The 18,666-nt window shown below is 46.5% G+C and overlaps 1 protein-coding gene across 2 annotated transcripts in view; it reads right to left on the minus strand.

Moving 5' to 3' along the window:
* C14H15orf39 (chromosome 14 C15orf39 homolog) overlaps positions 1–17,346 on the minus strand; it is a 44,110-nt gene extending 26,764 nt beyond the window's left edge. For both annotated transcript variants that reach the window (XM_035131372.2, XM_035131373.2), the window contains exon 1: positions 16,728–17,346. The gene's annotated coding sequence lies outside the window, so the exon portion shown is untranslated. The remainder of the gene's footprint in view (positions 1–16,727) is intronic.
* Between the last annotated feature and the right edge of the window lie 1,320 nt (positions 17,347–18,666).

Consider the following 18,666-nt stretch of genomic DNA (forward strand, 5'->3'; position numbering starts at 1 on the left):
ATCGTGATTGAAATTGATTTGATTTAAATCAAATCCACCCTGTTTTAAAGCCACATTCCCTTTAAACTTCCCCATCAGGCAAGCAAATGGGCAGCAGCAAGAACCATGAAGACGAAGAAGGCCCATCGCCAAATCCTGGAGCCAACACCAGTCCTCATTCTGCAGGTGCAAGAAGCCTCCCGTCTCTTAATTCAAATTCCCTGGCTGCCAACGTCATTAGTTGCCAGGGCCAGCATCGCCACGCCAGTCTGGTCAGGAACCTGCTGAGAGCCCATGTCCAAGCAGTAGCTCCCTGGACTGGTTCTTCCTCTACATCTTGTCCACTCATCTCTTGCACCGAGAACCCTCAACCTGCAGCTCCCTACTACAATTCGCCGCAGCCCATCCAGTTTAAAGCACCAAGCATTTCTTCCCCATTCTGAATGGTCCAGTTATTTTATCTTAAGTTCATAGCTGCCCACCAGTGGAGCCGGCTCAAGGATCTTTTTGTCCCAGAGAATTCTAATTTTGATTTATTATGGCTTTGGCGAGACACCAGCTCGTTAGAAGGTTGGAAAGGAGATAAGGGCTGGAAGTAAGCCAGGAGTCACAGCCGGGCGCTGGAGCGCTTTCGGTTTTGCAGAGGCAAAAGGGAGTTGTGGCGTACTTAGAAATGAGTTTTCGAAGTAGGGGCAATGTTGAAGAAATTTGATTGATTCCAACATAAAGAAGGCAAACAAGTATTTCACACAGAAACTACAGGATATAAATTCCCTCCGCAAGTTAATGTGGATGTGGATTTACGAACGAAAGTCATCACACCAGTGGCTGCTAAAACAAAGGATTAAGACTGGAATTGTGGGATTTGGACTAATTAAGAGAATTGGAGCAGGACCAAGGATTAACATCAACTCCAGATAACCGGAGCAGGAGAAATAATCCAAAAACATTGAACTCAGAACTGATTTATTGGCTTTTTTATTGTATCGCGATTTGGCATGCTTTGGTATTGTATTAATGTGGCCTCCATTGGATTGTTATTAATGGAAAAATAATTTTTAAAAAATTTAAAGAATCCTTTTGTCCCCAACACAGCTAGGACTACAGAAGGAAAGGAAAGCAAAGGGGAAAACAAAAACACTAGGAAGTGGGTGAAGAGAAGAAGAAAGTGAAATGATGTTAAAATGTAATTGATGGAGGAGGAGCATCACTGAACATCTCAACATCTTCTATATTAATTAGTGATGGGACTAAATCTTCATTGCAACGCATCATAGAGTTGGAAGAGACCACAAGGGCCATCCAGTCCAACCCCCTGCCAAGCAGGAAACACCATCAAAGCATTCCTGACAGATGGCTGTTAAGCCTCTGCTTAAAGACCTCCAAAGGAGGAGACTCCACCACACTCCTTGGCAGCAAATTCCACTGTCGAACAGCTCTTACTGTCAGGAAGTTCTTCCTAATGTTTAGGTGGAATCTTCTTTCTTGTAGTTTGAATCCATTGCTCTGGAGCAGCTTGAAGGAGGGAAGCACTTTCCCAACTTTCATACATGCCTAGAATCTTTCTTGGGCAGGAATGGGGAAGTGATGGATTTCTAGATATAAATTGGACTCCCAACTCCCATCAGCCCCAGCCAGCATGGCCAATGGTCAGGGGAGGGTGCAGCTGGCATCTCATCTGCATCATTCTGGCATTACATGCTCACATTTGCAAAATTTATCTCATCATCTTCTTTGAAACAATCTAAGTACGTTATGGTCCTAGCCTTTGGTGTGGTGCCTCTTTATTCTCCTCTCTGTCTCTTATCAGATATAATGTTATTCTCATTATCACTGACAGAGGTTCCAAGGCCCTGCGGAGGCTGTCACTTGGCCTCAGCCCAATTTCCAAGTGGCTTACACAAAGCAGGACTTTCCCATAGGCTGCCATTCATCAATGGCTCCTCTGGTGTTTTGTTATATGCAGTGGTTCCTAGAGAGCCTAGAGGGGCTGGTTTACCATAGCTCAGAGATAGGGCATGTGCTTTACAGGCAGTTGATCCCCAGTTCAGTCTCTGGCATCTCCACGTAGAAGAATGAGGTAGCATGTGATGGGGGAAGACCTCTGCCCAGGACTCTGGAGACTAGGGTTGGCGATATCTGGTTTTCGACACTGTGATATATCACCAGCTCAACATCTCAATAAAGCAATATATCATGACCAGAATATTCTTTTTGCTAGCGCCTGCTCTTATGATTTGCTGCTCCCTGCAGATGGCAGGGGACAGCTGAGCCAACAGAGTTAACAGGGGCTGCAGAAATTTAGAGAAGCATTGGCCAGCTTCATGGGTTTTCCCACATTGTGATTCCCCCCCCCCCAGGGCAGGGCAATGCAACTTTACTCAGATAGCATTATCAACATAAAACATTACACACACACACACACACACACACACACAGAGAGAGAGAGAGAGAGAGAGAGAGAGAGAGAGAGAGAGAGAGAGAGAGAGAGAGAGAGAGAGAGAGCGCCAGGCTCCTGAGCAAATGCTGTACATTATGGTCAAAAATCAGCAGTTTTTTCCTGAAATGGCAATTCACCATGTTTTGTGATGCATTGTCAGGTCAAAAATTATGAAACCAACATCACAATATTGACTCCAAACCAGTTTTGAACAATACAGTGGTACCTTAGTTGTCGAACTTAATCCATTCCATTCAACTCCTGAAACAGTTCGAAAACCAAGGCGTGGCTTCCAATTGGCTGCAGGAGCTTCCTGCACTCAATCGGAAGCCGCGTCAGACGTTCGGCTTCCAAAAAATTTTCGCAAACCAGAACACTCACTTCCAGGTTTGCGGCGTTTGGGATCAGATTTTTTTCGGGAGCCCAGCTGTTCGAGTACCAAGGTACCACTGTACTGTATATCGATATATCCGCAAAGAAGCTGAAAGGGTGTGGGGAAGCGGCAAGGAGTGGAGGTTTCCCAGGGACCAAATTCCTGGCTCTTGGAATTTTCCCCGACAAAGCCCTCCATGCTGCCTGGCTCAAGTGCTCCTAGAATGTCTGTTGCTTGGCTGGAGGACAGGGGTAGCAAGAGTGTGCGTAGGAACTGCCTACTGTGCAAAAGTGAAATTTTCATTTGTTGCTCTGCCCACGTTGCCTCTGCACCGAACCCACCCCCCGACCCGGCCACCAGAATGTGGCTTCAGAAAGCTGCTCAGAAGAGAATGTGTCTTTCTGACTCAGAAAGGGTCACCCACCCACCAATCTCCGTTTCCCCCTCTTGTTTCTTACTAAAAAATAAAGGCCAGGCTAGATGCCTCATCACTTTGCTGAGCAAGGAGGAAAGGTGCAGGGGGTGGGGTGGGGAGGGATGCTGAAAAAGAAGGCAAAACACTTGCCAGTATTTCAACGTGTGCAAAGTTCTTTGTGAGTGATCTCAAAACCTCACCGCTTAGGTAAATAAAGACTTGCTCCTGTTTTCAGGTGGGATTTCCCCAGAAGCGCCAAAGGGGAGGGAGCAAGCAGCTGCTCTTCAGAACCAAACAAGGGGCTGCATCAGCCACAGGCCAAATCGCAAAAAGGCTCAATATTTGCCAATTGCAGCCGGGGGTTATCTGGGGGCATCTGAGCCTCACAAAGGCCAGGGATGGGGAGGAGATGTTTTCCCCGCCTTCCTGCTTCCCACCCCAGCTACCCCTCAGCTCCTGAAGCAAGAAAACCTTAAAAAAAAAAAACCACACACACACACACAAAATCACCTGAGCCTCAACCGTGAACTAGGAAGTCATTTCGCAATGGTACTGTCGCTTGTTAAGGACAGACAACAAAATGACTGTGTAGCATCACTTCAGCCCTCAGGAGCCTGGCAGTCATAAGGTCTTGGCACAGATGAGGCCAGACTTCCTCCACATCAGAAACAAATTTAGACAGTACCCTAGCTGGGGGGGGGGGCAGGGGAGTGCCTCATCCCTCATCCAGCAAGATAGATGGAGTATAAATAATAATAATAATAATTATTATTATTATTATTATTATTATTATTATTAGCAAGCCTCTCACCATCAGCTGATTATTTGAGCTTGTAAAGGTCAATGCGTAGGGCTCAAAGAACTACAATTCACATGGGGTTATTCGTTCATTTATATTTGTTTCCCACCTTTCCTGCATGGAGCTCAGGCTGGCATGGAATTCCTTCCCAATTTTATCCTTCACAACAACCCTGTGAGGCTGAGAGTGACTGACCCAAAACAGGAAAGAAGTCCCAGCAAAAGAAGAATGGATACAAAAACTTATGGGATATGCAGAAATGACAAAACTTGCCGAAAAAAATAAGAAATCAAGATAGCAAACTTTTTATAAAGGAATGGAAATGGTTTATTGAATATTTACAGAGAAATTGTAAACAGGTAAGAAACTTGGCAGGATTATTGAAATAACCTGGAGTTTTATAAGAGTGTATGCTTAAAGTAGATGAATAAATGAGCAAATTAAGATAATTTGGAATACAGTATGCAGAAAATATAAAAAAATGCATTTAAGGAACCGCAGAAAGAGGGGGAAGGAAGTTGAGTTTTGAAATGTTAAAATGATCATAAAATTATTGAAATGTATAAAATTGAAAATCATTTTAATAATAATAATAATAAAGAGTGACTGACCCAGGGTCACCTAGTGAGTTTTGTGGCCAAGCAGGGATTTCAGCCCTGGTCTCCCAGGGTCCCAGTCCAGCACTCTACCCACTACCCCACACTGTTTCTCCGAGTTCTCTGGGAGGAGGGATTAGCTGTTAAACCACTCTGGGAATTGTAGCTCTGGGAAGCGAACAAGGGTCTCCTAACAACTCTCAGCACCCTTAACACACTAGTTCCCAGAATTCTTTAGCATGCCTGCTAAAGTAGTATAAGGGCGCTTTAAACGTATTCTGCAGACTGTCCTTTTCCTGCCCAACCTGACATCCTATATATGACATCAAGCGTAGAGCAGGCTGGCATGGCTTGGCCAGAACAACCTTGCAGGCCACTTAGGGTGGCTTGGAGGACCTCATCTGACCAGGGGTTCCCCCCAACCCACAGATTTACATTGCGAAAATGCCGCCTCAAGAGTCAATCCGGAAGAACTAACAAGTCATTTGTTGTCAGGCAAATATTTCAGCCTCTTCTCAGGAACCCACAATTTCAGGGCACAGAACGAGCTTCCAAGAAACCCATCTCAGTGTGGGTTCATCACAAATCCATGGTGCACTGGCAGAAGCCACTTCAGGTGGCAGCCAGGATTTGGGGTGAACTTAATGGACAGCAGGGACGCAGGTGGCACTGTGGGTTAAACCACAGAGCCTAGGACTTGCCAATCAGAAGGTTGGCGGTTCAAATCCCCACGACGGAGTGAGCTCCAGTTGCTCGGTCCCTGCTCCTGCCAACCTACAATAGCAGTTCAAAAGCATGTCAAAGTGCAAGTAGATAAATAGGTACCACTGCGGCGGGAAGGTAAACGGCATTTCCGCGCTCTGCTCTGGTTCGCCAGAATGCAGGTTAGTCATGCTGGCCACATGACCCGGAAGCTGTACGCCGGCTCCCTCGGCCAGTAAAGCGAGATGAGCGTCGCAACCCCAGAATCATTCACGACTGGACTTAACTGTCAGGGGTCCTTTACCTTTGCTGTAATGGTGCTGTTGCTGCTACTCTTGCGTAACGACGCCCGAGTCTGCTCTGTCTTTAAAAGTTTTATTGTGCATGGTATTTACAGCGCAGAGATGGTAGAAAACATGACCTCTCAGTCACTAGCAGAATCCGGGAATGGACGTTTCCTGTTGCATGACCAACGTAAGAGTTTGGGCACCCCGAAACGCCTCCTCCCGACCTTACGTTTAGTGGCGCGCCTTAATTCGGGGCACCGGAAGGGGCTGTCTGTTCCCCTCCACCTCTTGGTCAAGGCGGTGCAAGGGCTCCCCAACATCACTGAGCCCCGACACCTCCGTCCCGCTAACTTCCTGATTCCCCTCACCTGACCCACTGCTGCTGCTCTCGCTGGGCAAAGTGCTGGTCAGCAGGAGGGGGGGAGAGGTTCCCTGTAGGAAGGTCCCCTAACATTTACCTTTACCTTAATCGACAGCAGCAAGAGACAAGGCAAATCTTGTAAACCTCGCTGTGGTCTCTTGATGAAGGGCAGTATATAAACAATAAAAATAAATTTTATTTCCCTCATGGGAAAATTCACCTGCATAATCTCTACTACCGTATATAACCTCATTCTTTTCATAAAAGGAGTTTCCTAACAAAATAGGTACAGGTAGGATCTGCAACTCAAAGCTGCAATGTAGAAAGCTCCTGCTTCAGGTTTCAGCCAGCCAGCCATGCCCTCCTTTTGCCGTTCCATTCGCCCTCCCTCAAAATAGGCTTTTTGTCCCAACAGTCTCTTACGCTAGTCCACAGCCACTGAGCATGCTCAGTCCTTTCTGGGTTGTCCCTCCCCACCTGACCCTGCTTTTAGGGTTTTTGTCAAAAAGGAGTTCCTGCAGCCGTAGAAACCTTGCCAGGTCCCAAGCTTTCTGACACACGTCCTTTGTGTGCATAGATGACAACTCACCTCTCAATTTAGGAAACAGGAGAAATGGTGGTGTTTGCATTGTGTATTTTGCAGCAAGACCTCACGAGGCAGCTTACCAGAGGAAGATTGAAATCAGGGTGGTGGTTTTTTTCAGTCGGAACTCACCAAAACTCAGTTCCAGCACCTCTCACGTGGCCACCATTGCCATTATAAGAGAACAAGACAGGTGTTCATGGTGAGTTCCGGCACTTCTTTGTCTAGAAAAATAGCACTGATTAAAATGCTATGATAAAACAATATGATAAGAAGGATAGGGCTGGGCGATATCTGGTTTTCAACATTGCGATATATCACTAGCTATATCACAACATCTAAAATAAGGATGGAACAATGTAGAAGCAAACAGCAGGGGTGGGTGACATGTGGTTTTCAACTTGATATATAACCAGTTAAAACATTGTAATCTACTGATGAATCACGATGTCTGCAATAAGGATGGAACTATGGAGAGGCTTTGGCTGGTTTCTCGGTTCTTCCCACATGGTGATTTCTGCTTAGCACACAAACACACATCATGATTCGTGATATTTTGCCAGGTCATGTCCTGAGTGCAACAGCACTCTCCCTACTGGTGTGGTCCTTATATGGCTAGTGGTCGTTGATTGCCTTCTCCCCTATTAATTTATCTAATTGACCTTTAGAGCCAATCCATCCAGGTTGGGGGCCATCAATACATCTCTCAGGAACAGCAGCATAAAACTATTTATTTATTTATTTATGCAATTTATAGCCAACCTTTCCTCCCAAATGAATGCATTGTTGTTGTTGTCGTCATCGTCATCATCATCATCATCATCATCATTATCATCAACAACATTTTTTAAAAACTAAAGACTTACAAAGACTTATTTTATGCCTAGTGCTCTTCAGCCATCAAATGCCTGGGTAAATAAGAATGCTTTGAAATGTCTTCTTAAAGCGAATAACAGGCATACCTCACCGGAAGGGGCATTCAACCAACAGGGAACCACCACTGAGAAGGCCCTGTCTGGGGGGGTCAGCGCCAACCAGGAAGCCCCCTGTGGCAGCGCCACCAACAAGGCCTACCCCCTCCAATCGTAGAATCTAACATGGTTGAAATTGCAGAAGGTACTCTTTTAGGTGTATGGGGGCAAGCGGTTTAAAAATCAATAAACCGCTTAGTGGATTTTTTTCTTTAAAAAAGAGGGGTGTTAAAGTTCTAAGGGAAAGAGAATTCAACACGTGGGGCCAAGTCCTTTAGACTGCTGCACTGCAGGGGGTTGGACTAGATGACCCTTATGGTCCCTTCCAAGGGCCTGTTTCTTATACCTGCTAGCTTATCAGCCTTAGTTGCCCCAGGCTGCTGCAGCCTACCTAGGACCCAGGTAGGTTCATAAAGAAAGTTATTGAGGGTGGGAGAACACTTAACAAGAGCAGCAAGACACCACAAGTTTCTGGGCAGATTGTGTCCAAAGTCCGTTTATTTTATTTATGAAAATACTTCTATATGACAATCTCATTAAAAACTATACACGTTTGCAATGACTGTAAACAGATGCCATAAAAACCATGTAAAAGCATCAGAGATCAACAGGTGGCCATTACAGAAGATGCTTTCTCATTTGTCTGCGCAAGTTTGGCAGCATAGAGAAGTTTTCAGCAAATGAGGAAAAGTTAAAACAGAAGGCGCCTGCTGAATCTCCGCTGAGTGTTCCACTGACGGCATTCAAGACTTGGACCTATTCAGAACAAGCGCGCTCAGGTGCAGGCAATGTTTTTCTGATGTTTGAAAGCCACACCGTGGCTTGGTGGCACTTTCAAAAGATTACAAGGCAGGCCACAGAAAGAGCAGGGATTACACAGGAAGGATGAGTAAGCCATCGAGGGAGAAAACCATTTTGTAAAATAAAACGCCACAACCAGTGCCTCGCCCCCCAGCCAGCCTTCTCAGGGGCACCTATCCAAAATAGGCTAATGTTAAACATTACAACAAAGTTTCAATCTTTTTTCAGATGGCCAGCCTGCCCAGCGACACTTGATGAACTATCTGGCACTCTTAAGCATGTTTACTGGGAAGTTAATGTCCCTCATTCTGTAGAATTTTCCTGGAAAATTAAGCGTAGCATTGCAGACATATATTTTGTGTGTGTGTGTGTGTGTGTGTGTGTGTGTGTGTGAGAGAGAGAGAGAGAGAGAGAGAGAGAGAGAGAGAGAGAGAGAGAGAGAATTTTTCTTGGCACTAAACCAGAATTTCAGGAAGTCACAAAGTGGGTACATAATGTAACTATGATGCCATTCTGCCAATGCCAAACGCGAAGCCTGCGGCTGCTCCAAATCACAGCTGCCATACATCCGGACATCACCGGTATTTCAATGGTGTAACTGACATCTGGGGGAAAATTTCCGAAAGGCGTCGCTTTGTCCTGGATCTCAGGCAAGTGAATCAAAAAGAAAAGCCCAACAACTTTGGGAAAGCACAACAATTTTGGGATGCCCTGGTTTTTATTTTTCGAAAAACGGCAACCCCTATGTCCAGATTCCACAGCAGTATGCGGTACGGTTAAACAGATAGCCAACAGGACAGGGAGGCACAAATCCACCATCTGGGGTGCACAACAGCCCCCTCTTAAACCCACCACGGGAGTGAACCAGAGATAGGAACCACAGGACCCAGGGACAAATGCATACCTCTCTATCTGGCCCTTGGAGGTCTCCCAAACCCCACACTCCCCTTCCGCCTTCCTCCGCCAGTGCTTTTCTGCTTGCCTGGATAGAGAGGAGTATTTTAAGTGTGGGCAAAAACAGCCTCTAAGAAATGTACTCCAAAGTCACTCTGCAGAACTTTGAAAAATTTTCAAGCATTTTTCATTCCTAGCTTACAAAGTGGTCGCGCAGCTGTGCCCATTTTTCTAATCAATCAGTTAAAAAAAAGTCACACTTTTCATGGTGTTTTCCTCTAGATTATTTAAGGCAAAGTTCTATTCGGCTTCTGTTCCTCCTAGTATTGGCAGTTGCGCAACACACATACTGAAAATATTGTACGTGGACCTCAAACATGGATTAGTTGCTCTACCCACATGCAAGGCAAAAGTCTGGATCCGTTACGGTCATCACTGAGATTCTAATACCATATGGCTGAAACTTTGCACTACCAAAATCATCTCCCCCAAAAAATCATTGGTTCTGGTGGTGATTTTTATTGCCACCTCGCTCCGCGTGATGCAGTGCCAGCCCAGTTTGACCACGGCGAAGTTGCCTTTGCCCAGGCTGCCCTCAATCTCATAGAAGCAGACGCAGATGAGACCCGACCCTTCGCAGGGCGGCTGCAAGACAAGACCAGACCCGACCCGACCCCCCCCTCCTCCTCCTCCTGCCGCCGCTGCCGCCGCCACCAGGGCTGCTTCCCCACTCCTTCCCCTCCACCTCTCCTTCTCACTCTTTCCCTCACGAAGGACGGAGCAGTCCCTCACGAAGGACGGGCTCAGCCTGGTTTTGGTGGTGTTCAGTTTTAAACTTTGATTGTCACAACAGTAATATGACACAACTGATAGTTTTTTAAAGGGGTGTGAGTTAAGCATTGCTGTGTTTGGGAAATCAGAACAACACTGCATTTCCAAGAACCAAAACTGGAAGTTTGTAAATGATGTTGAGGAATGGCTGTTCTACAATGAGGTTAGCATTGAATACTGTATTAACTGTAAAATAATCTATCCTTCCTAATTAAAAGTGAACAGCTTAATAGACACAGTCTGTATGTCCAAAAGGGTCATCCAAATGAGATTGATGATTGATGTAAACCATGCATTCAAACATAGAAAAAGCCGTGAGAAAGGATTTCATGGGAGGTTTAGATGGCCATCTCTCGTGAATGCTTTAGTCGGGATGTCTGCATTGCAGGGGGTTGAGCTAGATGATCTTTGGGGCCCCTTCCAACTCTAGGATTTTATCTGCACATTATTCCAAGAGGTGTGGATCTGGTCACCTCCTATGGGAATTTGCAAAAATCAAATTCCGCAAGCATGCCTAGATTTACATAGTGGTAGAGCATATGGCTTTGCATATGCAAAAGGTCTCACAGTTTATCCCTAGCACCTCCAAGCAGAACCAGAAAAGGCTCCTGTCTGAAACCCTGGAGTCAGTAGCCACTGCCAGTTGGTGTTGACAGTTTTGATCTAGATGGTTGATTGATTGATTGATTGATATTTATTACGGCCATTGGCCCATCACACAACAATTCCCATACCAACATATATGTACTTAAACCTCCAAATTTAAAACAGCCAAAAACTTACAACAACAAAACCCCAACAACATACAATACAATAAATTTGCAACATAAACATCACCCTCTACTCATAAATTAATAAAAGACATCAATGATGTTATCACCTAATCACATCCTAAAACATAAATCATGGTTTAAAAGGGTTATCCGAGCCGCACAGGAGTCTGTTTTTCTTCTTTAGGGATAGGACGCTGATCAAGAATCTGGCAACCGTGAGTGATCTTAAGGGGTCTTCATCATTTAGTAGATATCTAGATGGACCAATGATCTGATTTGGCAGAAGATAGCTTCCTATAGCCTGTGTGGTAAGCGTGAGAAAGATTCAGAGGTTTGCCTCCTAGCTGCTGTTTGCTTGGGACAGACTCTTCTGTCATACACAGCCTAGTGCAGCCAAGATATTTTTGTTGGGACTACAAATCCCATCAGCACCAGCCAAGGGTCGGGAATGATGGGTGATGTAATCCAGCAAAAGCCAGGTTGGAGGAGACTTGGTCTAACAGGTTGTATCAGAGGTGTTGAAAGGAAAGCAGTTTCCTGCATGTAGTGGGGGGCGGGGTCCAAAGTTCCCCGGGAAGAAAGGCTGATTGTTAAACCACTCCAGGAATTGTAGCTCCATGAAGGGGCCAGGGGTCTCTTAACAACTCTCGGCACCCATCATTCTCAGCACCCAAATCCCAGATTCCCTGGGGGAAAGAAGCAATGGCACTGCAAAGTGATATAATACTGCTTTAAATGGGGTTCATGTGTCCATGCTGTGTGAAAACCTATGGCCAAACCCTTTTCCGTGGCATGTGCGCCTAAATCAATCAGAGGAATTTGCTGCACCAAAATTTTGGTTTTTTTTCCCCCCATGCGCATGTTTAAAATATAGCAGGTACAGTGTCGACAGCTTGTCCTCCACAGGATTTCACTAATACATTGCCTATCCACAAAGTCCAGCTTCCCATCACAGGCCTGAATAGTGAGACCTACCCACATTTTATAAACCCTGACAAAGTAAGCCAAAAAGTTTCAGTCTCAGAGAAACACACATTTGGTAAGGCTTTCTAGAAAGTCACCCGTCGCCTCGTGATGCTGATTTTCAGTCTAACAAGAGCGGAGTACAACATAAATCGAAAATGCCTTCCTCCAGTTTCATGGGCATTCTGTTGCATATTATATAAATACAGGCATACAACTTATAAAGCACTTTTTAAAATTTTTTAAAAAGACCTCCTTTGTCAGGGGAACTCTACCGGCTGAGAACTCCACTAATGTTGCCTTGTTTGAGAGTTTCCTTTTGTCTCTGAACAACTGTGTTGTTCAATCCCAAACTGGATTAAGGCGCACACAGCACACCATCCATTTTACTTGAGGTTCCTCTTAACATTAAAGAGACAAAGTCTATATGGTTCCAATGCTCACAAGCATTTCCAAGCTGCTAGAAACATGCTAGTCTCTTCCTGACTGTAGCTCAGGATACGACACCGGCATTGGCAGAATACACACAGCTAGGCATAACCATAGACATAATTACTAGGGAGTCCAGAAGGATGTAACTACCACTGATGATAGGGGAATAACTCCAATACACCAAATACCACTGGCATAACATTCTGCCACGTTTGATATTCACTCCTTTAAGGAAAGAAATCCATAGCCAAGCAGAAACATTACAAATAATACTGGTCGGATTTTTCCTGATGGGCCAACATAAGTTATCTGCCTTCTTTATCTGTAATCAGGCAATGCTTCTGGGTTATTATTAGTAACAATTTATTTGAGCTATTTTTATCCTTTCCTACATCCTCAGATCACTGGGCAGGTCACAATACAATCACTAAGCCATCGACTGTCTCAGTTGAAAACACAAGATTGCAGGAGGCGACAGGTGGGGGCAATAAAATCAACCAATGATCTAGGAGGGGGTAGCTGCATCCAGTGTCAGTCCTATCCATTAGGCCCTTTGAAATCAGCCAACAAAACTAATTAAGATCCGTTAATTTCAATTAGTTGAATACAGCTGTGTGTGTGTGTGTATCCCTCTAACAACACAATCCTGTGTATATTTACTAATGAGTGGTGCTTTTTTAAAGGCACTATGACTTCACTATGAAGTTGTTACAGTAAGTGACACGCTTTCAACATGGGGGGGGGAGGGAGGGGGAGTTGCCAGTATTGTGTACCCATGAGTACTGCCAGAAAAAAAGCACTGCTAATGAGCAAACTTGCCTGTGTTCAACAGGGCTAACTTCCTAAGCGTGCCTAGGATTACAGCTATGACTTACCTGGAACAACCCCCATGGAACACAGAGAGAAAGTTCTGATTAAATATTGTTATTGTTGTCTAGTGCCATTAGAAACGACTCTATTCCAAACTTATAAAAATGGAAAGCATAATGCTGGTGGTCAACAAAAGAGGTTTAAAGACTCTCTCAAGGGAAATCGGAAAAAAAATGTAGTACAGTATAAACACTGACAACTGGGAAACACTGGCCTGCGAGCGCTCCAGTTGGAGAACAGCCTTTTACCGAAGGTGGCATGGGCTTTGAAGACACTTGAAGTACAGAGGAAGGCACGCTTGGCAAACCCTCACTGTGATCAACTCCCTCCCGGAAACCTATGTCCCAACTGTGGAAGGACGTGTGGATGCAGAATTGGCCTCCACAGTCACTTACGGACCCACTTTTAAAACCGTGTTCATGGAAGACAATCTTACTTGGCTACAATGGATCGCCAAAGAAGAAGAGATGGTGCCATTAGTGTGAATGGTGCTTCCTAGAGCACAAGGGGGAGGGGGTCCCTGACTCAGAGAGCTTACAATCCAAAATGTGACACGGGGAAAGGAATCGCAAGGATAAGGGCGCATAGGTTGGGGTAAATGGGCAAAGTGCGCTGAAGAAAGGCCGTAGCTTAGCAGCACAGCATGCAAAAGATGGAAATCCATGGACACTGAACTGAGAATAAACCCAACTGAACTTGGTGGGGGGCCTACTTACACATGCATAGGGTCCCCCCACAATATACTCCTTCAGAGGCATTAAACACCCAACCGAAACCAGTGGCGGAATCGAAGAACCTGCAGCTTTCAAGCTGGCGGATGTGCTACAGCTCCCATCATCCCCATCCGTCAGCCATGCAGATGGGAGTTCAGTGGCATGTGGTCAGTGGACTAGGCGCAGCAGTGAGTTCCGCAGGCTTAGGTTGGAAGGTCAAACAAGACTACAGCCATGAAATGGAAGCAAACCAGCAGCCAGAAGGCCTGATCTTTATTGATGCAACAAGACTCGTAACAAGCGGGGACTAGGCGAGTCCCCTAAATCAGTGGTCCTCAACCTTAGGCCTCCAGATGTTTTTGGCCTACAACTCCCATAATCCCTAGCTAGCAGGACCAGTGGTCAGGGATGATGGGAACTGTAGTCTCAAAACATCTGGAGGCCCAAGGTTGAGGACCACTGCCCTAAATGGCCCCCTGGCACCTCCTTCCCCAGCCTGGGAAGCTTCTGCCTGGCTCAGAAAGGGAGGTGCTCACGCACAGAACTCCCTGCCTCACCCCAAATCGCCTTTGCAAGCTGGCGCCTCTGGCCCTAACTGTCCCCCTACAACAGGCATCCCCAAACTTCAGCCCTCCAGATGTTTTGGACTACAATTCCCACCTTCCACGACCACTGGTCCTGTTAGCTAGGGATTCTGGGAGTTGTAGGCCAAAACATCTGGAGGGCCGCAGTTTGGGGATGCCTGCCCTACAACAACAACAAATCGCCACACATCACTGTGGGAGATGGGGTCCAGCAACATCTGGAGGGAAACACATTCTTCACCCCTGGTTTGGTGCAACTAAGAGATATCCTCTCTCTCACACACACACACCCCTTTCTTTGTCTCCGGACTTTCTTACTTCATTCTGGGCATCTGCAGAGAAAACGGAGCCAAGCCCCGTCCCTCCGTGCTTCTGCTCCAAGCATCACACCAATGGCATTTCCTAAACTCTGCCCACTGAGCGCATTTGTGTACACGAGCACTATAGTTACCGCAAACACCAGCTTTCGGAGCAGAGGCGGTGCCCACAGATACGTTGCCGCAACGCATGGCTTTTCAACCGGCGCTGACCACGTGCCTGCAAGAGCAGCAGTCTCCAGCCCCGGACATGTGTGTGCATGCAAGCACTCCTCGAAACCACACACACACAACTTAGGCAATCCATAAATGGTCACGAAGGCCCTAACCAGAGCCTCGAGGCCCTTATATTTTCACAAGCATCCAACAAGAAACAGATGATCTTGTGGGAACAAGTTGTTGGGGTTTTTGTCAAAGGAAAAATCCCACCCTTTAGCAAATGAGAGGGGGGCGAGATTGGGGGGGGGGAGAAGAGGAGGAGGAGGAGTGTCAGGATAGAAAAACACAGCACACTTTTGTCAGCAGATGAAAACCAGCCCTCCTCTAGGGGGTGGGATTATATTACCTCCTTCTGCTGAAAGAGAAAGCCCACGCTTTACCTACTTCCTTAGCTCTTGTAGGCAGGCAGCAAATCTGAGAAAAACCACCTTGGGGGGTTTGGAACCCAGCATTCTAGGCATGCTACCTCCTCCACCACCCCAAACCCCCCCCCCCGAACTTCAACCCCCACCCCTGTCTTCAATGAAGCCTCCACACAGCTAAAAATTGAAGCCTTAATCTTCCTAAATGCCCATGTCTTAGGGAAAACAGGACAGGACACACACAAACAGAAAAATAACAACAGAGGAACGAGTTCCTCCACTCATGTGCAGAGTGCTTTGCAACCAGCCTCTGTATTAGAAGTCTCCAAGGAAGCTTAAATGGTAGGCAACTCTCGTTTTAAACAACAATAAGAAATTTTTGTGTTTTCTTTCTTTTAAGCAGACTAGATTGCCCTGTGATTTAAAAAAATAAACCAGCACAATATCCTGCATGATTCCAATAGAACTGCTTGGGAGAGCGACAACTGGTCCCTGGCATCCAACGAACGATCCCTTCTTGGGATCGAGTCCGCAAAGCGCGTTTGGGCACCCTTCCAAACGCACCAACAGACTAAACAACGCTTGTTTGCTCTCCCCCTTCCTTCCTTCCTTCCTTCCGTCCTTCCTTTTTTTTTTAGACTCTCTGTTTATCTTGGAGGAGACTCTTCTCCGCCAGACACCAACCCAAACACCCCCCTCCCCTCCGCACAGCTAAACACCTGGGTGCTTTTGGAAATGCGCCCTCGCCGCCTCCCCAGGCCAGCAAAGTGATGCAATCGCGATGCTTATCACTCCGGGTTTTGTTCTGGCTTATTTCTGTCTACATTGGGGAGGCCAGGTTAACAAAAGGCCGTTTCAGACGGGGGCAGGCAGCCCTCCCTCCCCAACACACACACACGCGTGTATACCTCCTTCCTAAACCTCCGTGTCTACTCGCGAGTAGGACCCGCTCAATTCCACGGGGCTTCTACTCCAATCCTTTGACAGGGATGCAGCCCGGGGCTACCATCCTGACACAGACTGACGTAACTTTGTGGGCGCTGCGGGGCTTACTCCCGAGTAAACATGCCTCTTAAGTTGCAGAGCAGGGAGGGCAGGCAACCCTGGTTCGGGAAATTTTTTATGTCTAACGTTTTACCATTTTTAATGTGCTGTAAGTCGCCCAGAGAGGGAAACCCAGCCAGATGGGCGGGGTATACATAAAAAATTGTTTATTTTCTGTCTAGGGTCTATGGCGGTATATAAATTCAATAAATAATAATATATAGCCACGATCCTCCATGTATAATCGAGTTGAGATTCCTTCATTGCACGGGCTTGAGAAAGATGAGCCCGGGACCCCTTTCCAACTCTACAATTTTACGCTTCCAGCGCGCCTGCAAAGGGCTGGTTTGAGGCAGCCGCCGATTCCCCATCGCTGGAAAGCGGGCTTATATCTTGCGCGGAGAGAAACCGATCTTACCTGGAGCTGCCGGGGTCGGACTCCGTCGCTCCCCGCAGGTAAGGCTGCCCCCCAGAAGCGCATCTTAGTCCCCCGATAGGGTGGGGAATCGCTCCGGGAGCCTCGGGGCGGGAGAGCAAGTGGTAGAGGAAGACGAGATGGTTTCTCTATTTAAAAGAAAAAAGAAATAGAAAAAAGCAGCCTCGCAGGAGGTAAAAGTTGCAAACGCAGGGCGCACTCGGATCCGAGCCGGCCGAACGAACTCCGGGTGCCTAAAAGAGGCAGGCAGCAAATAGAGGATCCAGATCCGTAGCGAGCGCTGATCCGGACTGATTTCCCTTCTTCCTCCTTCTCCTTTTTTAAAAAGGGAAAACTCACATCCAAGTTGCCCAGGCCTAGAAAAACTCTGCCTGGACTTCTTTTTCCTCGCCCTCCCCCGTTGGTTCTCCACGCGGCAACCCCCCCAAAAAACCACTTTGCAGAAAGGAAGCGACGAGAGCTTGATCCTGAGCCGCTGTTGCTTCAGTCATCTGAAAGGATCTCTGTGTGCGTGTGTGTCTCTCCGGTCCCTCCCCGCCTCGCGGGAGGAGGAAGGAGCGAAGGGGAGTCCGGAGGACGAGGGTGCGCGAGGGAGAAGGGAGGAGCCGGCGAGGCTGAAATGTGATGGCAACCTTCCGCGTAATCCGGATTCGGGACGAGACGAGCCAATCGGATCCCACGCGGAGAGGTTGCATCAACAGGCGGGAAAAAAGGGCTAGAAAGTTCGCAAAGATAGAAAAGAAGCCAGTTGAGTGAGATCAAGAGCATGCGCGTGGAGCCAAGTCCTGTGCATCATCATCATCAACATCATATTATTATTATTATTATTATTATTATTATTATTATTATTATTACCTTTTACCCTTTTTGATTTACTTGTTGCTGTTGCTCATTCAATTCCTTTCAATAAGGAGCTCGTAGAAGGGGCATGATCTAGCCCAACCCCCAGAATGCAAGAATCACAGCTCAACTCGAAGGAACATACATGGCGCCCCTCTCTTATTCTCACAACAACCCTGCCAGGTAGGCAGTTCTTGGAATGTGAGAGAAAGGGTCCAGCTGTCTGTCTCCCCACCCTTTTAGGTTTTGGAAAGCAGGAGCTAAGACTGATCCTAACCAGTTGGAAGCAGTGCTACTGAATTCAGTGGGGTCTACTCTCAAGGAAGTAGGGTTCCTGTCCTGTGATATAGGTACTGGAGGTCATGGGCATAGCCGGGGGGCAGTTGCTCCCCCCCCCAAAAAAAATCAAGTAAATAGATAAAAATACTTAACTAAAAGTAGAAATTGTAGGAAGATTTTGACAGGTTTTTCTGAGCACTTGGAGTCAAAAGAAAGTAATTTAAAACAACTGTGGTTGAGACATTTTATTCTGAATCTGCTAGACAGATGGTGACAGGTGGGTGTCCTGCCCCCCCCCAAAAAAAATCCTGGCTGTTTCTAAGCAGGTCTCCCTACTCTGAGGCTGCAGTCCTTGTTAGTTCCTCCTGGGAGTAAGCCCCACTGAACACAACGTCCCAAAGCAGACCATACAAGATCGAATCTCACCTTTATTTCCAGGTATGCATGTGCAAGGTCACAGCTTTATATCACAGTTTGCCAGTTGGGAGTTCACAATCAACCACAGAGAAACTAGAATGACATCAGAATTCAGTTGTTACAGCTTTAAGAACTCCTCCCCATTAAGGGGGGTGGTAACTTAAGTAAGGCAACCGCCTGACAATTAAAAGAACATGGGGGGGGCACACTATCCCTTAAATTCCTCTTTGAAAATTTCCCCAGGGTTCCTTCCTTCTGAGAAGTCATTGCCTGTTCTACATCATCACATATTTCTAGATGACCAGCTGATTGTGTGATAAGTGTGTATTTGTCCTTGCGTCTTATCTATTTATTAAAAATAGGGATATTCTGCCTTTCCATCCTA

This window comes from Zootoca vivipara, chromosome 14 (assembly GCF_963506605.1).
Source record: "Zootoca vivipara chromosome 14, rZooViv1.1, whole genome shotgun sequence".
NCBI lineage: Eukaryota > Metazoa > Chordata > Lepidosauria > Squamata > Lacertidae > Zootoca > Zootoca vivipara.